The 14,994-nt window shown below is 38.4% G+C and overlaps 1 pseudogene; it reads right to left on the bottom strand.

Moving 5' to 3' along the window:
- Positions 1–13,653: 13,653 nt before the first annotated feature.
- Positions 13,654–14,041, bottom strand: LOC125368504 (annotated as a pseudogene).
- Positions 14,042–14,994: the final 953 nt, after the last annotated feature.

Here is a 14,994-nt window from a genome sequence, read left to right as displayed (position 1 = left end):
AGGTACTACCAAAGGCAGGGCATACAAGAGGATCATCAATAATAGAAGCTACGGGGGCTGGGGATATGGCCTAGTGGCAAGAGTGCCTGCCTCATATACATGAGGCCCTGGGTTCGATTCCCCAGCACCACATATACAGAAAATGGCCAGAAGTGGCGCTGTGGCTCAAGTGGCAGAGTGCTAGCCTTGAGCAAAAAGAAGCCAGGGACAGTGCTCAGGCCCTGAGTCCAAGCCCCAGGACTGGCCAAAAAATAATAATAATAATAATAGAAGCTACGGTTTCACATGGCATGTTAAAAGTAATTACAACAGTGATATAACAGTTGTTTCTATGACATGGAGTTCATTTCACATAGCATCATCTTATGTGTTCATAAGGGTATAACTATTGGGATGTGGTGATCCCCTGCTGTGACTAGCCTAAAACTGTGCTAATTATTCCCTATGAGGAAGACCATAGAGTCCATGTTTCTTTGGATCTGGCTCACTTCACTTAGTATAATTTTTTCCAGCTCCTTCCATATTCTTACAAATGAGGCAATGTCATTCTTTCTGATAGAGGCATAAAATTCCATTGTGTATATGCACCACATTTTCCTGATCCATTCATCTACTGAGGGGGATCCGGGTTGGTTCAAAATTCTAGCAATGACAAATTGTGCTGCGATGAACATTGTTGTGTTGGTGGCTTCAGTGTGTTCTTATTTGTGATCTTTTGGGTAGATGCCCAAAAGTTGGGCTGCTGGTTCATAGGGGAGCCTTTTGAGGAACCTCCATACTGCTTGCCAAAGTGACTGAACCAGTTTGCATTTCCACCAACAATGAAGTAGGGTTCCCTTTTGGCTATATCCCCTCCAACAATTGTTATTATTAGTTTTATTGATATAGGACATTATTACTGGGGTGAGGTGGAATCTCAATGTTGTTTTGATTTGCATTTCTTTTATGGCCAGTGATGTAGAGCACTTTTTCATATGTCCCTTGGAAATTCTCATTTCCTCATCAGAGAAGTCTCTTTTTAACTCTTTAGCCCAATTTTGAGGGGCTATTGGTTCTTTGTGGTTTTGTTTTGCAGGAATGTAATTTTTTTAGTTCTGCATATATTTTAGATATGAGGCCTTTGTCCTTTGTATGGCCGGTAAAGATCTTATCCCAATCTGTAGGCTTTCTGTTTATCTTGTGAGCTATGTCCTTTGCCCTGCAGAAGCTCTGCAGTTTGATGCAGTCCCATTTGTCCACGCTTTCTTTGATTTGTCACATTTCTGGGCCTTTGTTAAGGAAGTTCCATCCTGTGCCAAGGAGCCCAAGTGTTTCTCCTACTCCTTCTTTTAATGTTTTCAGGGTATCTGCTTTAATTTCGAGGTCTTTGATCCATTTGGAATTGATTTTGGTACAGGGTGATATATAAGGATCTCGTTTTAGTTTGTTGCACGGGTTGAACCAGTTTTGCCAGCACCATTTGTTAAAGAGGCTGTCTTTCTTCCATCCTATTTTTTTAACTCCTTTATCAAAGATTAAGTAGGCATAGTTCCGTGGGTTCATTTCTGGGTCTTCAATTCTGTTCCATTGGTCTTCATGCCTGGTCCGGTGCCAATACCAAGCTGTTTTTATTACTATAACTTTATAATACAGCTTTAAGTTGGGTATTGTAATTTCTCCAGCACTGTTCTTTCTGCTTAGGATTGTTTTTCCTATTCTAGTTCTTTTATTGTTCCATATAAATTTCTGAATTGTTACGTCTATTTCATTAAAAAATGGTTTGGGGATATTAATGGGTATTGCATTGAATTTGTAGATAGCCTTTGGCAATATTGCCATTTTGATTATATTAATCCTCCCAATCTAGGAGCATGCAAGGTTTTTCCATTTCCTTAGTTCTGCCTTAATTCTATTTTGCATGTTTTTAAAGTTCTCATCATAGAGATCTTTCACTTCTTTCGTTAAGGTTTTTCCAAGGATTTTTATGGTTTTTGAAGCTCTTGCAAAAGTTGCTTTCCTGATTTCAGCCTTGGCATTCAGGTCCTTAGGATATAGAAGTGCCATTGATTTTTGAGGGTTTATTTTATATCCTGCAACTTTGCCAAAGTTTTAGATCAGCTCTAGTAGCTTGGGAGTAGAGTCAATGGGGTTCGTTACGTATAGGATCATGTAATCTGCGAAGAGAGAAAGTTTAACTTCATCTTTTCTTATTGGGATCCCCTTTATATTTCCTTCTTGCCTAATTGCTCTGGCTAGGAATTCTAGTATTATGTTGAAGAGAAGGGAGAGAGTGGACATCCCTGTCTTGCTCCTGATTTTAAAGGGAATGGCTTTAGCTTTACACCATTTAGAATGATACTTGCTTTTGGTTTGTCATAGAATCCCTTAATTATATTCAGGAGTGTTCCCTGGAATCCCAGTTTTTCCACAGCTTTTATCATAAATGGGTGCTGGATTTTATCGAATGCCTTTTCCGCATCCAGAGATATAACCATGTGGTTCTTTACCTTGCTCTGGTTGATGTGGTGGATTACATTAATTGACTTGCATATATTTAACCAACTTTGCATCCCTGGGATGAATCCAGTTTGATCGTGGTGTTTGATTTTTTAGATGACCTGTTGAAGTCAATTGGCCAGAATTGTGTTGAGAATTTTTGCATCTATGTTCATCAGGGAAATCGGTCTATAGTTCTCTTTCTGTGATGAGTCCCTGCCTGGTTTTGGAATGAGGATTATATTGGCTTCATAGAATGTGTCTGGTAGTGAGCTTTCTCTTTCAATTTCATTAAAGAGTTTGAGAAATATTGCTGAGAGTTCTGTTTTGAAAGCCTTGTAGAATTCTGCAGTGAATCTGTCTGGACCTGGGTTTTTCTAGGGTGGGAGATCACTTATTGCCGTTTCTATTTCAATGGTGGATATGGGTCTGTTCAGAAGTTTTAAATCTTCATGGTTGAGTTTGGGGATATCAATTTTTTCTAGGAAATTATCCATTTCTTCAAGGTTCTCGAATTTGTTGGCATCAATGTTTGAAAAATAGTCCCTTATTGTTTTCTGAATTTTGGTTGTTTCTGTGGTGATGTTACCTGTTTCATCTCTGATCTTGTTTATCTGGGATTACTGCTTTCAGGTTTTTAGTCAGGTTTGCTAGTGGTCTGTCTATGTTGTTAATTTTTTCAAAGAACCAACTCTTTGTTTTCTTGATTCTTTCGATGTTTTTTTTTTTTCTCTAATTGAGTTAATTCTGATTTGATTTTAATTATTTGCTTCCATCTATTGACTTGGGGTTTGGCTTGTTGTTCTCTTTCGAGGAGATTAAGGTGCTTCCTTAAGGTGTTGAGTTACTGCTACTCCAGTTTGTTGGTATATGCACTCAGAGATACAAATTTTCCTCTGCCTTTTCTGTATTCCAAAGGAGCTGGTACTTTGTGTACTCATCGTGGTTGAATTCCATAAACATTTGAATTTCTGTTCTAATTTCTTCAATGACCCACTGATGGTTCAGCGGTGTGATGTTTATTCTCTATGTGTTGTAGGATTTTCTCCTGTGGCTGTTTGAGTTGAGCTCTAATTTTATTCCGTGTGGACTGAGAGAATGCAGGGAATGATTTTGATACTTCTGAATTTGTACAGATTTTCTTTGTGCCCTAAGATATGATCTATTTTGGAGAATGTTCCATGTGCTGCTGAAAAGAATGTGTATTCTGGTGTTGCTGGATGGAATATTCTGTAGATGTTGGTTAAGTCTATTTGGTCTATGCAGTTGTTTAGTTCTGTGGTTTCTTTATTCTGTTTTTGGCATGTTGTTCTGTCCAGAGGTGATAGTGGAGTGTTAAAGTCCCCAACTGTCAATATGTTTGGGTCTATGAGTGTTTTCAGAGTCAGTAGTGTTTGTTTGATGAAGTTGGGTGCTCCTTTATTTGGTATGTAGATATTAGGATGGTTAAATAATCCTGTAGGAGAGATCTCTTTATTAGAATGTAGTAACCTTCTTTGTGTCTTCTTACCCTTTTTAATTTGAAGTCAATTTTATCTGATACTAGAATTTCAATGCCAGCCTGCTTATGGGGTCAATTTGCTTGATAGATTTTATTTCAGCCTTTCACTTTTAGAAGATGTTTACTTTTGCTGGATAGATGTGTCTCTTGGATGCAGCAAAAACATGGATCTTGATTTTTTATCCAACTTATGAGCCTATATCATTTGATTGGAGAATTAAGTCCATTAATGTTGAGAGTTAGGATTGAGAGTTGATTGCTTGTTCCTTTCATTATATCTATCTTGTTAAAAGCTGTGCCTTCCCATTTCTTGATCTAATACTCTGATTTTCTATTTAGGGTTCATTTTTCTGTCTGCATTGGGATCTTTATTATTTTCCCTGCATAGTACATCTTTGAGGGTTTTCGGTAAAGCTGGTTTGGTGGAGATATATTGTTTCGGTTTTTCCTTACTGTGGAAAACTTTAATTTGACATTCGGCTATGAATGAGAGTTTAGCTGGGTACAGTATTCTTGGTTGGTAGTTATTTTTATTTAGGGTTTGGCATACCTCATTCCAGGCTCTCCTTGCTTTCATGGTCTCTGCTGAGAAGTCTGGGGTAATTTTGATTGCTTTTTCTTTATATATGATTGTTTTCTTCTCCCTAACAGCTTTAAGGATTCTTTCCTTGGTCTCTATTGATCCTGTTTTGATCACAATGTGTCAGTGGGATGTCCTTTTCTGCTCTGGTCGGTTTGGGGTTCTAAATGCTTCTTGTATCTATATAGGCCTATCCGTCTGGATATTTGGGAAGTTCTTGGCTAATATTCTGTTAAATAGGTTGCCTATTCCATTAACTTCTTTCTCCAGGTTTTCCTCAATACCTATTAGCCTTAAGTTGGGCTTCCTGATTGTGTCTTGGAGCTCCTGGAGTGATCTGTTTTGTCTATTGTATTGGTTTTGTATTGATTTTTTATCTTTTTCCATAGATTCTAGGGAATCTTCACCTCCTGAGATTCGATCTTCTGCTTCAGTTAGTTGGGACTATAGACTACCTACTTGATTTCGAATCTCTTTTCCTTCTGACTGGACTTTCCTGTTGATTTCCATGTCCTTGCTATACTTATCTCTTAGGTCCTGCATGGACTTCTTTACTTCATTAACTTCATTAATTTTGTTTTGAGTGCTGTCTCTCAAATCTTTTAGCTGGGTAACTGTCATTTCATTTCAGTCTTGAAGTTCAATTATCTTTCTATTTGTGAAGGCCATGAAATTCTCCTTTAATTTTTGCTTTGCCTCCTCATGCTCTAGAATAGTTGACTGAAGAGATTCAAACTTTTCATTTATCATTTTTATCAGTAGACTTTGTAGAGCAATTTTAGGGTTCTCTTCTATGTCTTTGATTGACTGCTCTGCTTCCTGCTTGTTTTGGGTGGGAGATGAGAATCCATTGTTTGCCATCTTTCTTGTGTTTCTTCTTCCCACTTGGATTGGGAATGCCAATCTACAAGCACCTGTGAGCACCATTTAAGACCCAAAGCAGCCCTTACCAAGCACTGTTGTGTAAATCTTAGAAGTTCTCAATTATATACAGATAACTTGTATACCTGTGTATAAAATTAGATTTGGTGTTTCTAAAGAATACAATTTCCATACAACAACCAATCCTGAGCCATGTATTCAGTAGTTACTTATTTACTGTTACAACCCTATGAGCAATTTTTGTTCTTATATTAAGTTCTTTTTGGACTGCCTGGCTTTGTCTTTGAACCCCTTTGATTGACTCTGATTGAGCAGGGATACTCTCTATCCAATTACCAGGGGTCAGTGGAATCTGGAGGTCCTGGATGTAAATCTGTAGTGTAAGTTAAAGGTAGTAAGGAGAATAGAGTAAAATGTATGGGGGCAGGGGGGGTGATGATTTGGTTTAGTTTCAGTGACTTGGAAATGTGGAGAAAAGAATCAGTAGAAAGAACAAGGTTAAAATGATAGACAATGGAGTGTTAGCAGAAAAGAGTGGAGGTATTATTCATAGAAAGTAAATTTTTAAAGAAAGAAAAAGTGAAGAGAGAGCTAAAGAAAAAATATTGGAAGACAAATGCACAAAACAGAGAAAAGTTATTTAAAAAAAACAACAGAAAAATGAATAACCAAAAATAAAAAAAAAACTGATAAAACAAACAGGTAAAAATGTAAAACAAAAAACCAATGACATTTCAGAAATTTAAAAAAAATGCTTAAAGAAATCTTTTGAAAAAAATGGAGTCTTCCTTGTTTGGGTGGGCTTTCTATAGTCTCTGATTTCCTTGTGATGGTCTGCAGCCTATTTTGCTGCTTGGCTGGTTTGACTTGCTTTCAGTTTGCAGTGGGTGGATCTGCACTGACCCTCCTCCCCTGTTAGTGAAATCTTGTGGCTCTGTGGTTCACACAGCTTCCACGTAGGCCTCGGGCGTCCAATGTAGATGGGGACGTGAACAGTCTTGGGAACTGTGGCTCCTCCAGTATGCTGTAGGGCCACTGCCTTTAACACTTGTCTTTGAATTGGCTGTGTACTCAGCAGGACAGGGCGCCTCTGGCCTGCTTTACCTGGCTGAGAGTCACTTGCCTGGGGGAGGTTCCTCCTTCCAGGGTGGGGCGGCCTCCTGGGCGGAGCTGGCTGTGGAATTCAGCTCCATTTCGGGCTGGGAATTTTGCTTCCTCTGTGATTGGGACTGTTTATCCTTCTTGGGAACTGTTTGTTCTCCCGTCTGGTTGTTCTGTGCCACCGGTAGCTGCTCGCCGCTTTTGGTTTTAATTTAGGAATTCCAGCCAGCAGGTTGGAGCACCTCTGGCTGAGTTCACAGAGTGTGTGAGCCGCAGCCAAGGATGAGCCTCCCACCTGGGCCAGGGGCGTTCTCCTGGGCAAAGCTGGCTCTCACTTGTCAGTCCCTTTTGCCCTTTTCAAAGATGGCTCCTATGTCCTCACTTTCCCTGGCCCGCTTTAGTTCCAGTCTGGTCTGATCCTATGCCAGTGTCAAAGATGGCGCTTTGCTCTGGCGGTGGGGGAAGAGCTACCTTCAAGGAGCTGCTCTGTGGGCGCGAGTGAGAATGTCTTTCGTGGGGTACTCACACTTTCTCTGCGATTTCAGCTGGTTCGTGCTCAGCCTGGGAGCTGTGTGTGTCTGCCACCATCTGGATGATTTCTTCCTGGTCACTGATGTGTGCTGTAGGTGGGCAGAGTGCGGGGCACTGTGCCGGCTCCGGCACTGGCATGGTGGTGGGTCCCTGCCTGGAGCTCAAATCTGTGTTTTCAGGCCAGCAAAATCGATTTTTTCTTTCTGGCCAAAATCCCTGTACTGTTATAACTTACTTGGGTTGTTTTTCTAGGAGTAAAAGTTTCCCTGGAGTGGGAAAACTGTGATGTCGGAGGGAGCTCAGCTAGGGCTGTGCTGCTCCTCTGCTGTCTTCCCGGAAGCCTACCGAGATAAGAGCATTCTTGAGACAAATATTGATGATGATGGCAGAACAGTATGAATATATTAAATACCACAGAATTATACACTTTAAAATGTTTTAAATGATAAATTTTATGCCATGTTATTTTATCAGTCTAAAAAACCAAAAAAGCAAAGAAACCATATAAGAAAAACAGATTTAAAAATTCATTCTAAACAAATGTAATAGCATCCTACTTCTTCCTCTTTAGCAATCATGTAAATAAATAGTGAGGTAGAATTTGTGAGAGGTTAAAAAGAAGTACTTTTCCACTTCTCCACTACTTCTCTCTATGGTAAGCATGCTGAGTTTTGACTATGACTAAAATACACATGCGCTGACAACATATAGATAGAATTTCTCATAGTAGAATAAGGACCAATGCATCTTATAAAAGAAATATAATCTCCAAGCAATGTGCACTTGCAAATTTGTGGTGATTGCAAAAAAAAAAAAGACATGAACATACTGTAATATTTTTCCATCAACTTCAGTTGTTCCTACTTGGTAGTTCTGGAGAGCTTGAAAGTGAGCCTTCATCAAAACTGACCTTGAGTTAACAAAAATGTACTCAACTATCTCCGTGTGTATGCATTTTCATACTTAAAGGCACTTTAAGTTGTATGCTAGGATGCAATGTAATTATAAAGAATCCTATCTAGCAAAAGAATGGTCATTATAATCAAAAGTGTTGGCATAGACAGGATCTTCCTAAATAGAATTCTAAGAGCTCAGCAAATCGGACAGAGATCTAACAAATGAAAGTGCATCAAGCTAAAAAGCTCCTTCACACAGAGGATATCGTCACTGAGCTAAAAAGAAAGCCTACAAAATGGGAGCTCTTTGCTACCTGTATGTATGAAAGGATGCAACTGCTAGATCATACAATGACTTTTACACCCAAATGAACAAATAAGCAAATATGTCAAATACATGCTTCACAGAAAAAGAAATACAAATGGCTAACAAGCATCCTGGACATAAAGAAAATATAAAGCAAAACCAACATTAAGGTTACTTCTCACTCCAGTCAAAATGGCATCATCATGAATAAAAACAATAAATGCTGATGAAAATGTGGGGGGAGGGGAATAAAGGAACCCTTATAGATAGTCTGTGAGTTGTCAGTATGGAGATATCTCACAAATTTAATTATAGAATCACCCTATGATGCAAAGACACTGCTCTCAGCCATCTATATGAAAGATTTCAAGTCACAATAAAGGCACCTGCACACTCACATTCATTGCAGCACTGTTCACAGTAACCATGTTATGAAAGAGAAACAGCCCAGATGTCCTACAATTGACAAATCAATCAAGAAAATATAGTAGGTATGTATATGTATATATATGTACACACACATATATATATATAGGTACATTACATATATGAAATGAAATTATATTCATCTATCAGAAAAAATAATATATCATTGTATGGAAATAGATGAATCTGAAAAAAAAGTATATTAAGTAAAGTAAGTTAGGCTCAGAGAAACAAAGAGTATATTTTCTCTCCAATGTGGGCATTAGACCTAAAATAGAATCATCAAAGCAAACATACAGAGGCCATATGAATAAACTCGTGATTGAATGGATATATATATAGTATATATATATCATATGTTTATATTTATATATATATCTTATGTTTATATATATATATCTTATGTTAATATGTATGTGTGTGGTGTGTGTGTGTGTGCACGCACCAGTGTTTGTTTCCAACCTCTTTGAACAATTGACACCTTAAAAAAATATATGGAAGCTGAACTATGTCTTGTCTGGTGGGAGAGAGTTGACAGGAAAGGATGTATGAATGAGAGAAGAATATGGACAAATACAATTATAATATTCAATGTACATGAGTGAAAATGAAACTGAACTGGGGAGATGGATGGGAATGAAGCAGATGGAAAGGGTGGAGAAAAATGGACAGGGAAGGAAAATAATGGACAGTGGCACTTATCATGTGTTGTACACATAAATGGATAAGTTGAATTGAAACCCCTTTAAACAACGCTTTGAAAACAGTACATAGAAAAATATTTAAATATTAAAAAAAAACCAAACGTGTCCTACTAAATACAGGAGATAATTTCATCTAGAAACATGGTTCACAGGGGATCAAGCTCTACTTTCTGATATACTGAAGAAGCCTAATTTGCACCAAGTAGTGAGCAAATAGAGGTTGGTGATGTTTTAGAGATGATCAAAATGTAGAACAAAAGTAATTTTAATCACTATCATTCTGAACACTACAGGTTATTTTGATTTAAAGTTGATTTAAACTACTGGTTAAGAATAACCACAGTAAACAAGTTCTTCCTCAGAAAGGAATATTTTTTTTGTGTGACATAGCTTTAATATTTTTCATACTCAGTATTAGATATGAAGGGAACTAAAAGAAGTGATTTATTTGACATTGTTTTTGGAACATCAGCAAAATCTTGAATCAATACTTTGTTATTTTAATTACCAAATATAACTAAACTAGATATTGACAATGTAATTAGGAGAAGAATCCAATTCAAATTCTTAGACAATAATATTTTAATATTACTGTGAACAAAGTTCTGAACTTTGATTAGCCAAATAAATAAAGAAGTCCATGAAGACACCTGTCATCAATAAAAATGTAGCCATAATGTATTTTTAAAATGTTTATATACCTTTACACAAAGGAAGATAATTTTCAGTTTATACAAAGAGAATGAAGGGAGGAAAGATGATGTTAAGAAAAATAGGTCATCCTCACAAGCCCAGGAAAGAAATACAATTGAGTGATTGCCATGCATGAAAAACATCCTGCCTTTCACTCAGCTAACCCCACAGCAGTGCAAAAAGCTGCATACTACCATCTCAGTTCTACAAAACTGAGCCTCAGAGCTTCAAGGGTGTCCATGTTTCACAGCTAAGGCATTTCAGAACCTGTGCTCTTCCTATACCATGAGCTGATACCATGGGAGGCATTATAGAGGTATAACATGATCAAGCTAGATATATAAGTTTATATTCCATAAATTGACATTCTATAAGTTTATAGTCTATAAATGTTCTGTTAAAATCAAGAAACATATTTGATAGCAAGCAATATACATTAGAAATTATCTATGTTATGATAGTACTATGGAGTTCTAACTACACTAAATTAATTTAAATACAATAATTTAATTTGGCTGTTAAATCTAATATATTGACTTCTTTTTATGAACAAGCACCTTTATATATGCAAAAATATATAGATATGATTGTTCATTGTGTTAACAATTTAATGTGGAAGTTAGAAAATAAATTATAGGCCAGCTGTAGTAGTGAGACCTATAATACTATCTACTTGGAAGACAGAAGTAGGAGAATCATGATCTGAGGTTATCTTTTAACAAAACAAAAACAGAAGTGAAAAACGTTATCTTAAAAACATGGGTATTGTATATATATTTATCTGAACTAGGGAAGTGAAGGGGAACATCAAAATGTACAGAAAAAGGGTAAAAGGTGAACCAGTGCAACAGCAATAATTACAAGACAATAGCCGTAAACAAACTGTACAACCTGGGGGAAGGGTGCAGAGGGAACTGGGGAGGGGGGAAATGAGGGAGGAGGTAACAAGTTGGATAAGAAATGTACTCACTGCCCTACATATGAAACTGTAATCCCCATGTACATCACTTTGACAATAAATTAATTAATTTTAAAAATTTCAGTAGAGAATGAAAAAATAAAATAAAAGCAAACGAGAGTTTAGGACCTGGATCAAGTGCTAGAGTGTGTGCCTGGCAAGCACAAAGTCCTGAGTTCAAACACAAGTACTGTTAAAAAAAAAAAAAAACAAGAAGGAGGAGGAGGAAAGATAATTAATTATAATTATAATGTAGGTATATTAAGTTAATTGCTGTGGTGAGGGTATAAACATTTTATCTATGTGGGAGAGTCTTGAGGTAATGGCATTTAGAAAACTACTTAAGTAAAAGTGGTTGAAAATGACAGAAATCAAAATTTTGATTTTATATGTTAGGTGATTTTTGATTACTCTGGAATAAGGATATAATCTAGACTATAAAGATATTCCAAGAGTACATTTTCTTCAGACCTGGAAAAATCAGTAGGCATTCTATCCTCTTTGAGGACAAAGTTATCACTTTGTTTTCACTAAGGTAAGAAATTTTTTATAGGAGCAAGGACTTTTTGATGTATACACATAACTTGTAATACAGGACATAATTATTAGTAGAATAACCATTCAATTCTTTTCATTTTGCAAAGTTTTTTCAAGTATGTTACTTTCTACCTGTTCTTCTCCAATGCTTTTTTTTTTTTTTTTTTTTGGCCAGTCCTGGGCCTTGGACTCAGGGCCTGAGCACTGTTCCTGGCTTCTTCCCGCTCAAGGCTAGCACTCTGCCACTTGAGCCACAGCGCCGCTTCTGGCCGTTTTCTGTATATGTGGTGCTGGGGAATCGAACCTAGGGCCTCGTGTATCGGAGGCAGGCACTCTTGCCACTAGGCTATATCCCCAGCCCCTCTCCAATGCTTTTAAGCAAAAGAAGAAATATGCTTGTCTTTTATTTTTAAATAGGTAAGTGAATATAAAATAAGAGAATCAGCTACTCACCAGAGTTGATGTGGCTAGTAAATAATAAGGTAAAGGCTTAAGTTCAGGACACCTTATTGTTTTTTAAGGTTCTAGTGCAAGATAAGTATCATTCCACTTGGGTGGAGGGAAACAAGTGGAAACAGAATTTCTTTTTTTTTTTTTTTTTTTTTTTTTTTTTGGAGAGTTAATTCACAGCATTTTAATTCAAGTTAATCTTGTTTGGTAATCTGACATATTACGTGTACTGGGGGGGCACTGTCATTTTCACATGTGAACAATGTACCCCAATCAACATTACCCCCTCTAGCACACTCCCTACTCCACACTCTCTTCTAGGTTTCAGTGTTCCATTTTCATATTCACCCACATTTATTTTCCCTACCTCTTTCTACCCCTATCATTGTTTAGTATGTATTAATTTTACCAAGGGATTTTGTTATGGTACTTCAGACTAGCCTGTACATTCATCACATTTGTTTTCCATGCCCAACCTACTGATGAACTGCTTTCACTCAGATTCTTTATGCTAGCTTTGTAGATGGTTGCACTGTATTTTTATTATGGTTACCTATCTAATTCCATCCATTTTCTCTCTCCCTCATCCCTCTAAAACAGAAGTAGGTGATCTTTTTCTAACAAGAACCATTGAAATATTTATGGTACAGGTAGACAGGCTTGGGCAGCTGAGGAGAAGCATGATTTCTTGGGCCTTGTACGGTGTGCAGTCCAGAAGATCTTGCCCCAGACAGGGCCAGGGGAAGGAAAGCTGTCTACAATGTTCCCTGAGAGAAAGCAACATCGAGCAGGATCTCTGGCTGGCATCATAGCAGGGTGTCCCCACCTGGCTGCTGGGTCTCAGTAGGTGCTCTGGGCTTCTGTGTCATTCCTCAGCAAGGTCCCTGTTTGTTCTTTTTCTCTGTAGTCGAAGTGAGGTTTTCAAGGATCAGCTCCTACCTCCAAGGAGCCTAGTATATGTTTGTGTAACCCTGGTACTAAGAGAATGTCTCTTTAACTTGGTCCTAAAAGACACAGAAAAAATTGGGGGAAGGAGAGATAGTGGTGGTGGTGAAGTTGTGAGTTGATTGGAAAGTTGGAGCAAAGGTGATCAATGGGTAAACCCAATATATGCTCCAGCTGAGGGCAGACAAGCACCAACACAGCCAAGGCCTGGGGAAGGCAGTTTTGTGCCTTCTGGCAAGCTAGTGAGTTTGCAGAGCTGGAAAGCCAGAATCATTTCTTTTCTGTCCTAAGACTTGAACTCAGGACCTGGGTGTTAGCCTTGAGTTTTTCTGTTCAAGGCTAGTTCTCTACCACTTGAGCCATAAGTCCACTTCCTGTTTTGGGGGGTAGTTAATTGGAGATAAGAATCTCACAGACTTTCCTGCCAGGGCTGGTTTTGAACCATGATTCTCAGCTTCCTGAGTAGCTAGGATTACAGGCATGAGCCATAGGTGCCCAGTTCTTTCTTAAGGAACAACTGACCTATTCAAGTTTAACCAGAGCATAGGAAAGAAAGATGCCTAATTAGGGAGTCTTAAATAACTTATCAGGATGGGTACTTCATAGAAAGTGGAATGATCAAGTAAACCTAGCAACCCCAAAAAGAAGAAATTGAATGTACAAATGGTGAGAGTGTACATTCAAGTGTGTTTTTGGTGCTTTGGTCTATAAGTGATTAAGATGGAGAGAGATACTATCCCAAAGAGAAATGTCTGCAGGAACCAGAGGAGTTGAGTCCAGCTATTTGTGATTCCTTTAGACCTGCACAATACCATAGCATATAAGGATACTCCCACATGAATCAACCAGGCAAGCCAAAACCCACTGTGTAGGAGAGTGTGATGGTGGTGCACCAGGTACAGTGTGAAGGATCCCAGGAGGCCAAGGCTCTGGTAAGGGATAGTCTGAGGCCAGAGGACAACTCATGTGAAGTAGCTAAAGGACACGGTGATGACCGTGAACCAGAACAGGCTGCCCCTCTGGAAGTAAGTGGCGGCGCTTGTGGCCGATGCCATCGTTGCAGTAGATGCATACAGCATACACAGCTGCTGCTGGTTCTTGGAAACAGAATTTCAGTGTTAAATAATTTAGACATTGTCATCAAGAGAAAAGGCTTGGGGCTGGGGATATGGCCTAGTGGCAAGAGAGCTTGTTTCGTATACATGAAGCCCTGGGTTCGATTCCCCAGCACCACATATACAGAAAACGGCCAGAAGGGGCGCTGTGGCTCAAGTGGCAGAGTGCTAGCCTTGAGCAAAAAGAAAGCCAGGGGCAGTGCTCAGGCCCTGAGTCCAAGGCCCAGGACTGGCCAAAAAAAAAGAGAAAAGGCTTGCACATAGTTGCTTATTTGTAATAATCTTATCAGTTGTATTTAAAGACTCCCTTTTCTACTTATACTTCCTATAGTATGTATATGTTTACTTTGCCAATTCCATAGTTTACAGGCATGCATAACTCTGAGAGTGTTCAAGCTGGGCAGAGGAAGCTCACATCTGTAATTCTAGCTACTTAGAAAGCTGACAAATGGAAAATCACGGTTTGAAACTAGCCCGTGCAGAAAATTCCAAGAGATTTAAAAAAATTTTTTTTAATTGTCAAACTGTGGTACAGAGGGGTTAGAGATTCATATGAAAGGCAGTGTGTACATTTCTTGTTCTACTTGTTACCTCCTCTCTCATTCCCCACCCCCACCTCCCCCCTCCTCCTTTCCTTCTCCCTCCAAGAGCTGTGCAGTTGGTTTACACCAAATGGTTTTGTAAGTGTTGCATTTTGAATGGTTTGTCTTTTTGTTCTTTGTCTCTCGATTTTGGTTTTCCCTCCCCCTTCCCAGTTCTAATACCCATATAAACAGTATCTGGGGTACACAGATGAGATACAGTGGTAGCAAGGGTACAAACACAGGAAGGAAATACAAGAGAAAAAAAAAACTAAACTAACCAATCAAACAAACAGACAAGGAAAAAGGGGG

This window comes from Perognathus longimembris, chromosome 20 (assembly GCF_023159225.1).
Source record: "Perognathus longimembris pacificus isolate PPM17 chromosome 20, ASM2315922v1, whole genome shotgun sequence".
NCBI lineage: Eukaryota > Metazoa > Chordata > Mammalia > Rodentia > Heteromyidae > Perognathus > Perognathus longimembris.
Note: the sequence above shows the minus strand (reverse complement) of the source record. Positions and strands in the feature narration are given on the sequence as shown.